The sequence below is a fragment of the Triticum aestivum genome, chromosome 4A, assembly GCF_018294505.1.
Source record: "Triticum aestivum cultivar Chinese Spring chromosome 4A, IWGSC CS RefSeq v2.1, whole genome shotgun sequence".
In the NCBI taxonomy this organism is placed as follows: Eukaryota; Viridiplantae; Streptophyta; class Magnoliopsida; order Poales; family Poaceae; genus Triticum; species Triticum aestivum.
The window spans coordinates 498628359-498640799 of NC_057803.1; the positions used below are offsets into that span (position 1 = coordinate 498628359).

The following is a 12441-nucleotide window of genomic DNA, read 5'->3' on the forward strand; positions in this document are numbered from 1 at the left end:
TTTAGTAATAAATAAATCATCTATCCTCTGTTATGATTGTGTTTTTATGTTTTAATTAGTGTTTGTGCCAAGTAAAGCCTTTAGGATCTTCTTGGATGATTGTTGTTTGATCTTGCTGAAAAAAGCAGAAAGTATGCGCTCACGAGAATAATTTTCATTTTTTTACCAGAGACCGATAAAATACCAATTCCAACAGCAGTAGATCAATATACAAATTACTTAGGATTCTCTAATTTCTCAGGATTTTTGGAGATACAGAAGTATTCGAAACCTACATATTACTACAGACTATTCTGTTTTTGACAGATTCTGTTTTTCGTGTGTTGTTTGCTTATTTTGATGAATCTACAGCTAGTATCGGGAGGTATGAACCATAGAGAAGTTGGAATACAGTAGGTTTAACACCAATATAAATAATGAATGAGTTCATTACAGTACCTTAAAGTGGTGGTTTGTTTTTCTTATACTAACGAAGCTCATGAGATTTGTTGTTGAGTTTTGTGTTGTGAAGTTTTCAAGTTTTTGGATAAAGATTTGATGGATTTTGGAATAAGGAGTGGCAAGAGCCTAAGCTTGGGGATGCCCAAGGCTCCCCAAGGTAAAATTCAAAGACAACCAAAAGCCTAAGCTTGGGGATGCCCCGGAAGGCATCCCCTCTTTCGTCTTCATCTATCGGTAACGTTACTTGACGCTATATTTTTATTCACCACATGATATGTGTTTTGCTTGGAGCGTCTTGTATGATTTGAGTCTTTGATTTTTAGTTTACCACAATCATCCTTTCTGTACACACCTTTTGAAGAGACACACATGAATCAGAATTTATTAGAATACTCTATGTGCTTCACTTATATCTTTTGAGTTGGATAATTTTGCTCTAGTGCTTCACTTATATCTTTTTAAAGCACGGTGGTGGTTTTATTTTATAGAAATTATTGGTCTCTCATGTTTCACTTATATTATTTTGAGAGTCTTTTAAAACAGCATGGTAATTTTCTTTGGTTAAGAAATTAGTCCTAATATGATAGGCATCCACGATGGGTATAATAAAAACTTTCATATAGAGTGCATTAAATACTATGAGAAGTTTGATTCTTGATAGTTGTTTTGAGATATAAAGATGGTAATATTAGAGTTGTGCTAGTTGAGTAATTGTGGAATTGAGAAATACTTGTGTTGAAGTTGGCAAGTCCCGTAGCATGCACGTATGGTAAACGTCGTGTGACAAATTTGAAGCATGATGTGTTCTTTGATTGCTTTCCTTATGAGTGGTGGTCGGGGACGAGTGATGGTCTTTTCCTACCAATCTATACCCCTAGGAGCATGCGCGTAGTGCTTGGTTTTGATGACTTGTAGATTTTTGCAATAAGTATGTGAGTTCTTCATGACTAATGTTGAGTCCATGGATTATACGCACTCTCACCCTTCCATCGTTGCTAGCCTCTTCGGTACCGTGCATTGCCCTTTCTCACCTCGAGAGTTGGTGCAAACTTCGCCAGTGCATCCAAACCCCGTGATATGATACGCTCTATCACACATAAGCCTCCTTATATCTTCCTCAAAACAGCCACCATACCTACCTATTATGGTATTTCCATAGCCATTCCGACATATATTGACATGCAACTTTCCATCATTCCGTTCATTATGACACGCTCCATCATTGTCATATTGCTTTGCATGATCATGTAGTTGACATCGTATTTGTGTCAAAGCCACCTTCATAATTCTTTCATACATGTCACTCTTGATTCATTGCATATCCCGGTACAACGCCGGAGGCATTCACATAGAGTCATATTTTGTTACAAGTATTGAGTTGTAATTCTTAAGTTGTATGTAAATAAAAGTGTGATGATTTTCATTATTAGAGCATTGTCCCATGTGAGGAAAGGATGATGGAGACTATGATTCCCCGAAGAGAAAAAAGGCCCAAAGAAAAAAATGAGAGAAAAAGAGAGAAGGGGCAATGTTACTATCATTTTTTCACACTTGTGTTTCAAAGTAGCACCATGATCTTCATGATAGAGAGTCTCCTATTTTGTCACTTTCATGTACTAGTGGGAATTTTTCATTTTAGAACTTGGCTTGTATTTTCCAATGATGGGCTTCCACAAACTGCCCTAGGTCTTCATGAGCAAGCAAGTTGGATGCACACCCACTTAGTTTCTTTTGTTGAGCTTTCATATATTTATAGCTCTAGTGCATCCGTTACATGGCAATCCCTACTCCTTGCATTAACATCAATTGATGGGCATCTCCATAGCTCATTGATTAGTCGCGTCAATGTGAGACTTTCTCCCTTTTTGTCTTCTCACACAACCTCCATCATCATAATCTATTCCACCCATAGTGATATGTCCATGGCTCGTGCTCATATATTGCGTGAAGGTTGAAAGAGTTTGAAAAGGCTAAGTATGAAACAATTGCTTGGCTTGTCATTGGGGTTGTGCATGATGGGAGCATTTTGTGTGACAAAAATGAAGCATGGCCAAACCATATGATTTAGTAGGGATAAACTTTATTTGGCTAAGTTATTTTGATAAGACATAATTGCTTGGTTAGCATGCTTGAAGTATTAGTACTTTTATGTCAACTAGCGGGGTGGCCCGCGCATTTGCGCGGCTAGATTTATCATATATATTTTTTTACGCTATATTTTTCAAATTGGTGGTACATTCTTTAGTTTGATGTATTGGATGTGGGGCATTTGGAAAACGTTTGAAGCTATTTTTTAGTTGTCCTCAAAAGAAACTATTTTTATTGAGCGGTTTTTCTATTCAATAGTTGTCTCTAGTAAATATTATGTTGTGAACATAAACATTTTGGACTTTTTGGTTCAACTATCCATAGAAGTTGATATTTGTATAACATTAAATTCTGCTGAAAATATATAGAATGATGCGCTTCCACATGTTCAAAATTATACTCGAAACAACTCAGCATATGCAAACATGAGTCATGATGAATGTGTGCTAATTCTTCTCTAAATTAATGGAGCAGTGAAGCATATATGCTATGTGGGGCTCTCATGTCATCTTAATGGTGCAGAACAAAATCTAACTAACATGGCTGGTCTGGTTCCTGTTGGCCTCTTAGACAGATCTTTTACCTTGGAGGTTACCAAAGTTTCAGTACAGAATTTTCTTTTACAACCATTGGCCTAGAAATATTGGTGTCAGAAAAAAATAGGCAACTGGGACGATGGGATGCTTATATGAGTTACCAAACAACTTACATGGTGCACAACCATGGGTATAATATTGGATTCTCCAAATCAATCATGTATTCTTGTGAACTCTATATCCTTCTTTGATTCTGAAAGCTGGATAAACATTCACAAACCTGCTTCTGGAAGAAAAAAAGAGACCCATTAAATGAGAATTTGAACTTGGTCATACAAATTTACATGAAAAAAAAATTGGATTCTCAAATTCTCATTGCATACTGCTAACTACACAAAAGTTCCAGTCAAACCTCAAATATGTGTGCAAACGTAGTCTGTTGCAGACTCAAAAAAATTACAACCCTGTAATTTGAACTGCCGATAGAAAATTATGAATACTTTAAAGTTGGATGCTTACCTAATTCATTCTTCGCCAAATATCACGGCCCTCCTCAGAAGATGCGGCTGCTGGGGCCTGGTGAGTCGACATGGAATCAGAGCCGGCTGATCCACTTCTTGTTCTGGATGCTGCTACTAACTGATCATACCATCAGTCGTCAAACCTCGAAGGAGGAGAAGGTGCGGGTTTGCCGATGGTATTGGAGGCAGGGTTTAGGAGGCTACGGGGAATGCATAGGAAAGGCCACCATATATGGCACCGAGACTTTGTAGCTGTCACACATCGCAATTGGGCTATCTTAATCTTACCAAACAAACATCCAACAAATTAAACTTAAGGTCCAGGATAAAATATTTACTCATCCTATAATTAACACGGAGCATTAAAAAGGCCTCCAATTATTAAATATATGGTATAATATGACTTTCTGGCTCCGGAGTTAAATATGACATTCCTTTCTCCTTGATGATAAACAACAAAGGTATTCACAATATTCTGGCAGTGTACACTTGAGATATGGATTCCCTGAAAGATATCACATAACTGACACATGACATGGATTTTATTTGGTTTGCTACTATCATATTTCGAGATATTTTCCTTTTGTAAGTGCTTTTTCCAGATTTCATGAGGACATTCTCATTTTTTTGTGATAGACACCAAATTTATTCAGAATATTATCTAAGTATACACGCGTGATATTTATGTCACCTATATTACTTCAAAAGAGATTTTGTGTATTTGTTTGCATTAAATTATCTTATATACTTTTTCTTTAAATAGAAGCCGGTTATTTATTTCTTGAAATTTATCACATACCTAACATAAGGCCTGAATTTTTATCTTGTCTACTGATGTCATATCTATTGATATTTTCTCTAAGATTGAAGAAAAGATTCTACATATTTTGGAGGTAAAACATATAATCAAACCTGCATGATTCATTGCATGAATGTGACTGCATTAGGAGATACATAAGTGCTTACTTATGTGCACCAAACAAAACAGGAGAAGATGATGAAGCTGCTGCCAATCTGTTAGAATAAATCCGAGGCGCTCCGTCGATCTACCGAGGACCAAGCAATCACACAAGCAGACACCGAGATTTGTTAACGAGGTTCACCATCATGGCTACATCCCCGGGGCATGACTACAGACGCTCCTTCCCATGACATCGCTACAATACCGCACTACGGCCGTCCGGGCGCCGGCACACGCCGCCGGCTCCCCCGCGTGCCCGTGCTATTATGTTGGCATAGGTTACATCATGTGTCTACCCTCGATATATATGAGAGGCCTAGGATACAAACGTCCTATTAGGACACAACTCCTACTCTGCCTACACATAGTCCAAAACCAAGTCCAACTGTAACCTACCTTGTACAATAATATTTGACACAACTCTAACAAACTCCACCTTGATGAATATTCTCCACCACCTTGAATTCGTCCGTGCGTCGAACCTCCATGTAAAGTGGACTTGGGATACGCCATGAGCACCGCTTCTACTCCCAGACTCCATGTGACTCCACTTGCAATTGTAGTCCCTTCTCGTCTTCTTAGCAGTCAACGCTCGAGCAAACTTAAGTTCGTCGTTACTCTACCTTGTGCTCCCAACTTCCGGAGTATCCGTCCAATGCCATCACACCCCGATCACTATCTGCTTGAAAATGAACAACTCACATATTGGATGCCACATATAAGAGTTACCCGAACTCAACGTCATCGCTCTCCTTGACTGTCTGTCTGAAACTTGAAGGAATTTCACCGTCACCCTGCGTCATCCTGAGTCAAATTCGCGGTTGTCTCATCTTTTTTTTCGGATAGTCTCTGGCATGTCCCACAGCTATAGCACTCCACCTCCTTCTGTCTTGTCATCCGCACTTTGCCATGTGCACCGAGCACCACAGAATATACGGCTATGTACTCTCTCTGTTTTGACAATTTCAGACTTTCCGTCACTTTCTCAGATTCTCCACGGTCAACTCCCGTCCATCAACCAACGACGATAGACCCAGTCACCAACTTGAATCTGGTATTCGTCAACACTGCTTCAGCACCCTCTGCACACAATGCCTTGGCATGTCGCTGTGTCCCGTGCTTACCGCACGCCTCGCCGCTATCACCGCGCCGAGGCTCTACTGTCCTGACCGAGTCTCCCGGGTAGCTAGCCCCCAATTCCTCAACCCCCATTTCAGAGAACCACCGATCATCACCGACCAATGCCAAGTATCTCGTCTCCATCACACCATTGGGCCCCAGTCCGATCCACGTGTCTCTCGCTATCCCGCTGAAATAGGCTTCGACTCTCCATGCATTTACGCCGTAGCCCCTCCATCAGCACAGAGTGTAGTCCTCCATCAGACTCCAACTCCACCTTCAACATGACTCCATGGTGGTTGTACATGCCACCCTCCCGCGCCTTGTCGACTCCAAGCTCTCATGTGCACCGTCTTGAATCAATCTCGCGCAATAGTCTGTCGAAGCTGCCGCACAAGCCCTCAAGCCTGCACCACGTGTTTCCACGCCCCAGAAGTCGGCCACCATTAGCATCACGCTCCTATGTCGTCGTCGCTGAAATCACCGCCGTCTTCTGCTTTGACCGACATCCCCGTCGATCCGTCAGACAGTCTAGTCCGACCCAGCCGTGTATGTTTGACTGCAACCATGCTCCACCCTGCGTCGTCTCCGCCCCGCACATCTGTGCATTGATTGACGCCCTGTGTTTGCATGATCCTGTCATAGCGCGCTCCAGACTACTCCAAGCCTTATACGCACATCGCCATCCTTGCCGCACAATGTCCATCTTGATCAACTTGGCATCCTGCTACTCCATCAAGCATATCCGTCGCACAAACAATTCCTGCAACACTTGAATTCAGGCAGCCTATCAATGTAAGCATTAACCCAAAATACCAACTTCCATCGACCTGTACTGGACCCGCGACTCCTGTGCCTCGATTACCATCCGACCACAGCCGAAACAATACCTACACGCTGCCATCTCCATACAAGACCATGTACCAAGCAAAAGAGCCAATAAAATCCCACATAGCTTAGCTTTTCCCGTGTCCATGCAAAAACCATCTTGACGTACACCACACCAAGCTTAGACTTTATTCCTTTACTCTCCTGCTCCTGATTGCAATGTGTTGGCTTGTGACGCTCTTTTTTCCTTAACAAATCTCTCATAGCTCTCTACAGCATACAGACATATTTTTTTCCAGACAACTTCGCAGCCTCCAGCACACACGCGCGCTTGCGGCAGTCACCCATGGACTAGCTACCATGTGCTCTCACGACCCAACCTGCCCACTGAGCCATGATGACTCCGCTGGCGCCCCGTGGGCCTCCGCCCACGCATGGCCTGGCTCGGCCAGCCCCTCTGGGCCAGCCTACCAGCACTGCTTGTAGTACGCCTAGTCGATCGCTTCGAATCCGATCTGGCCGAGACTTCCGCCGCTAGGATTCCGCCGCTGCCTCTGTCAATCTACGAATCGATCTCGCCGACGCCACTCGCTGCTGACTTCCGTTCTGATTCGTCGGAACCAATATGCCACCGTGTGCTTCTTGATTTGCTTCTTGTACTCATCCGCTGAAAGATCGATTTCTCATCCGCCTATGGCACTCCCTCGGTAACATCTTTCCTGCGAACAACCGATCAGAGCTGAATTTTCCTCCTCCTCTAGATCAACACCACGTCCTCAAATCGAACCTTGCTCATGATACCACTTGTTAGAATAAATCCGAGGCGCTCCGTCGATCTACCGAGGACCAAGCAATCACACAAGCACGACGCCAAGATTTATTAACGAGGTTCACCATCATGGCTACATCCCCGGGGCATGATTACGGACGCTCCTCCCCATAACATCGCTACAATACCGCACTCCGACCGCTCGGGCGCCGGCACACGCCGCCAGCTCCCCCGCGTGCCCATACTATTATGTTGGCATATGTTACATCATGTGGCTACCCCCGATATATATGAGAGGCCTAGAATACAAGTGTCCTATTAGGACACAACTCCTACCCTGCCCTACACACAGTCCAAAACCAAGTCCAACTGTAACCTACCTTGTACAATAATATTCGACACAAGTCTAACACAATCAACACTTGCTGTCGACTCCTCACGTGCGCCTCCTAAGTGCCAAGGAGACGTTCATCAACACCACAACTTGATTTGGGAGTGTCGTGCAGCTTTCTTCTGCAATAGATCTTGAGGTTTTTTTAGGGAAGGTAGATCTCAAGGTTTGCTGATGCACTACATGTCAAATAAGTTTTGTTCTAGAGATGCTTATTCGGACTTACAGAGCACTCTAGCCAAACTCTTGCGGCCATCCTTATTCAAAGTTGCAGCATAGTCTAAGAAGGCTTGCCAAGTTTGGTCATCAAATGACATCCGAGGAAAACTGTACAAAAAAAAGAAAATTACAAATTTTGGTCAAACTGTGCACATACATTTTAAGAAATTTTCAGTAACTTTGTCTTTTTTGTATAGAGCTCCTCAAAAGTCGTTTGACCACCAAAATTGGCAAGCCTCTCTAACATTTGTTGATGATCAATCTCACAAAGTTTTAGATTTTTTTGAAATGTTTTGGTGTGTTTCCTTGCGTGGGTGCACCGTGGGTGCACCGAGAGTGGGTGTAGAAAAACCACTCTCTATTGCACCATCCAACATATAATCTGGATCGTTTATATTGTTGCTAAAACAGAATTGATGGATTAGATCTATATTTCCTATAATTCATGTGGTGTCTCAAAAGGTGCCTTACATTACTAAATATAAGAAGGATATAGAAGTAGCCACACTTACTCTGGCTATGATAAAAAAGAATAATTATGATTTTTCCTGACATGGCTGCAGCATATGCACTACAATCCATATACTGTATTAATAATGAGAACGATGTTTCAATACTAAATATATGCATGCTTCCAGATGTTCAAATTTCACAGAGGAATATTGTTTGATAAGAGATATCCAAAAAGCAACAACTAATATAATAGACAAACTGATCAGAAGCTCTTACCCAGATGGATACTTTCGCTTTGTTCCAATGGGGACATGAGCTTCTTACCTGATATAACGGAAGCGACCCTACAGACAGGAGTCGAACAGCTTGCATGACAGGACAATAGAGGCATGATTGCTTGCATCACATTATCATGCCTTTATTGGCACCTACTGCTAGAATCGGATCAGAGAAAATATGAACTTTGAAGGTTAGAAGTGGTAACAAAACCAATCACTATACAACAATAGTTACATTTTTCCAATCAATGTCTACCCGCAAAGTTTCTTTGTAGCTCGTCCTACACGATGCCCCTTATCTATACCGTTGGTCATGATACGAAGATCTGTGCTAGTGCCAGCATATGCAGTAGAATCTCTATAGCATAGAGAGATTTAGTCTGAAAGGAAGGGCTACGTGAACAGTAGCGAGATTTCCCGTGCCACCAGCGCTGTCCCGTCGTGTCACTGCCTCTTCGCTTGACTACTTGTGGTCACAAGCCTCGCCGCTTGAGTACTTGTGGTCACGAGGCAAACAGACCGCAACAGCCGCATTTGTTTACACCCACTTGCTGGCGTTAGTGAATACACAATGACGTTTGTCAGCACATGTAGCGCTCTCTCTCTCTCTCACTCTTTCACTTTCTGATTTGTTTTCACTGCATGTGAGAGGGAGCAGCCGAGCAGGTGCATGTGCGTCCCGTGCTGCTGTGTAGATGCTCTGTCCGATGTCTAGCTCACTGCTGTTGCAGCCTACATGCGAGAGAGAAAGAGTGGGGCAGTACCCCACAACTAGAGAGAAAAAACATGGACTTTTTAGAGACGGAGATAACCTGTGTGAAAGCCTGAGATACTAGAGAGAAATTTATGAAGACAAAAAATAGAGTCGAGAAAACTTTGTATTCTCAAATTTACCTTCTCAAAGTAGAGAGAGACACCTTTGAGAAATTGAAGAGAGAGAGAGAGCGCGCGCTTGTGAGAGAAAAGACATACTTTTTTAAGAAAGTGAGAGATGAATGAAGCGGTGGTTTTTTCATAGTAGATGAGATAGAGACTGTGTCAGAGGCTGTGCATGTGAGAGAGAGACGGCATGAGGCTGCATGTGACTGTGAGAGAGAGGCGTGCGGCATGAGGCCAGGGGCAGATGTCCTTTCACATCATCAACAGTGCGTCCTGCCAGTATATTATGCGCTGATCATCTTAACAGAGTTGCAACTTTTCAAACTTTTCCACATATTTCGATGCATCACAGTCCACTTTAGACGGTCCTGATATAGGGTACCATGTAGCTCGGCCTACAAAAAACCGTGCTCCTGCCTGCCCGACAGACCATGCTACGCATCAACATGCTACATAAAAAGACAATTTCACGTTGTGGATGGAAGATTTGAATCAAGAGTCTGCAGACATGAGTCGAACAACTTGCATGACCGGACAACAGAGGGCATGACTGCTTGCATCACACTATCATGCCTTTATTGGCACCTGCTGCTAGAATCGGACTGGAGAAAATATGAACTTTGAAGGTTAGAAGTGGTAACAAAATCAATCACTATACAACAATAGTTACATTTTTTCAATCAATGTCTGCTCGACAGACCATGATACGCATCAACATGCTACATGAAAAAACAATTTTACGTTGTGGACGGAAGATGTAAATCAAGAGTGTGGAAGAGTAGACTTTTGTAGCAAAATTACTATCAGGTGTTTACTCAAGCTATTATGCATATATAGCACTTGCGGACATGGAGTGAAAGTAGAGAAACTCAACAATTTTGTTTGAGCCGCGGCCACCAAAATATGCTTCATACAGTGGCCCGTACATCGATCCTACTAAACCATGTAACTGAATATACGTGTTGGATTGCTGCTAGTTCAGAACTTTGAATCTGAGATCGCTTGAGTAGAGTGGATCCTACTTGCTATAACATCCAGTGTGGGGAAAAAATCATGTGATCAAACATATATACAGGCTAGATTACTGACCTTGAAAACTGAAATTCAAAGATTGGAGAGGACACACTTGATCTGGTTGTACCTGTTAAATCACCATCGATTGCTGAACTTGGAAACCGAGAGGAACACGCAAGACTGGATTGTACCTGCTAAATCACCATCATGTACTGGAATATATGCATCTCAGACTGCTGGATTTGAAATCTGAGATTCAAGGGTAGGAGAGGAAACAACCTAGGAACGTGATTTTTTAACCTAGGAACGCGATTAGAAGGTTGAACACACTTGATTTGATGGTACCTTTTGTTTGGATCGAATTGATCCAGGTCAGATGGAACTTTCGAAGACGATGAGCTAACGGTGGTGAGGATCGCTATATGATGCGTCGCCGGGTAGGGCGGCGAGGTGATGGAGGCCGTGTGAGACATGTTTTTTATTTCAGAGGTGTACACGGAGTTCTCTTTTCTTAGTTTTTTTCTTAAACATGCGGTTCTTTCCTATAGCCTGACACATAGATGACGTCAATATGCATTTTGGTTGGACTCATTTTCCTATTATGATGGTCACGTTCTTTTCCTTAACAAAGGCATAGGAGTCCGGATGAAACATTATGTCACACTACTCATACATGTTCCATCCAAAAAAAAGACTACTCCATCCGCAAAAAAAGACTACTCCTACGTGACATATTGTACTGCTTTATGTACGTGCAAATAATATTTGCATGTAACGTTAATCTTGTAAATCCTAGCCATTAATATATAAAACTAACGGTCAGGATAATTTAATCTGTGTGGACAAACGTGATGGCTGATTTGTCTTCTATTTTAATTATATAATAGATAGATAGATATTAAACTTCTGTCTAGAATCTTTTGGATCTAAACATTCATGCCGCAATAAAGAAGTTACACTGAAAATTATGCTCGGTAGCATTCCACATCAAAAATTCTGTTTTTATCATTTACCTACTCGAGGACGAGTAGGAATTAAGCTTGGGGATGCTTGATACATCTCCAACGTATCTATAATTTTTGATTGTTCCATGCTATTATATTATCTGTTTTGGATGTTTAATGGGCTTTATTATGCACTTTTATATTATTTTGAGACTAACCTATTAACTGAAGGTCTAGTGCAAATTGTTGTTTTTGCCTATTTCAGTGTTTCGCAGAAAAAAATATCAAACGGAATCAAAATGGAACGAAACCTTCGCGAGGATCTTTTTTTGGAACAAACGCAATCCAGGAGACTTGGAGTGGAAGTCAATGAAGCAACGAGGCGACCACGAGGTAGGGCAGCGCGCCCAGGGGCAGGCGCGCCCCCACCCTCGTGGGCCCCTCGTAGCTCCATCGACCTACTTCTTTCGCCTATATATACTCTTATACCCTGAAAACATCTAGGGGAACCACGACACCACTTTTCCACCGCCGCAACCTTCTGTACCTGTGAGATCCCATCTGGGGACCTTTTCTGGCGATCTGCCGGAGGGGGATTCGATCACGGAGGGCTTCTACATCAACACCATAGCCTCTCCGATAATGTGTGAGTAGTTTACCACAGACCTTCGGGTCCATAGTTATTAGCTAGATGTCTTATTCTCTCTCTTTGCTTCTTAATACAAAGTTCTCCTCGATGCTCTTGGAGATCTATTCTATGTAATACTTTTTGTGGTGTGTTTGCCGAGATCTGATGAATTGTGGGTTTATGATCAAGTTTATCTATGAACAATATTTGATTCTTCTCTGAATTCTTATATGCATGATTTGATATCTTTGCAAGTCCATTCGAATTATCAATTTGGTTTGGCCTACTAGATTGATCTTTCTTGCAATGGGAGAAGTGCTTAGCTTTGGGTTCAATCTTGCAGTGTCCTTTCCCAGTGACATCAGGGGCATC

General features: G+C 42.1%; 1 long non-coding RNA gene across 1 annotated transcript; it reads right to left on the reverse strand.

The window, feature by feature from the left end:
- Positions 1-8900: 8900 nt before the first annotated feature.
- Positions 8901-10975, reverse strand: LOC123082138 (uncharacterized). Its single transcript, XR_006438954.1, has 3 exons — positions 10843-10975; positions 10625-10688; positions 8901-10085 (listed from the first exon to the last, which is right to left on the reverse strand). It is a non-coding gene; the product is annotated as an uncharacterized lncRNA (long non-coding RNA).
- Between the last annotated feature and the right edge of the window lie 1466 nt (positions 10976-12441).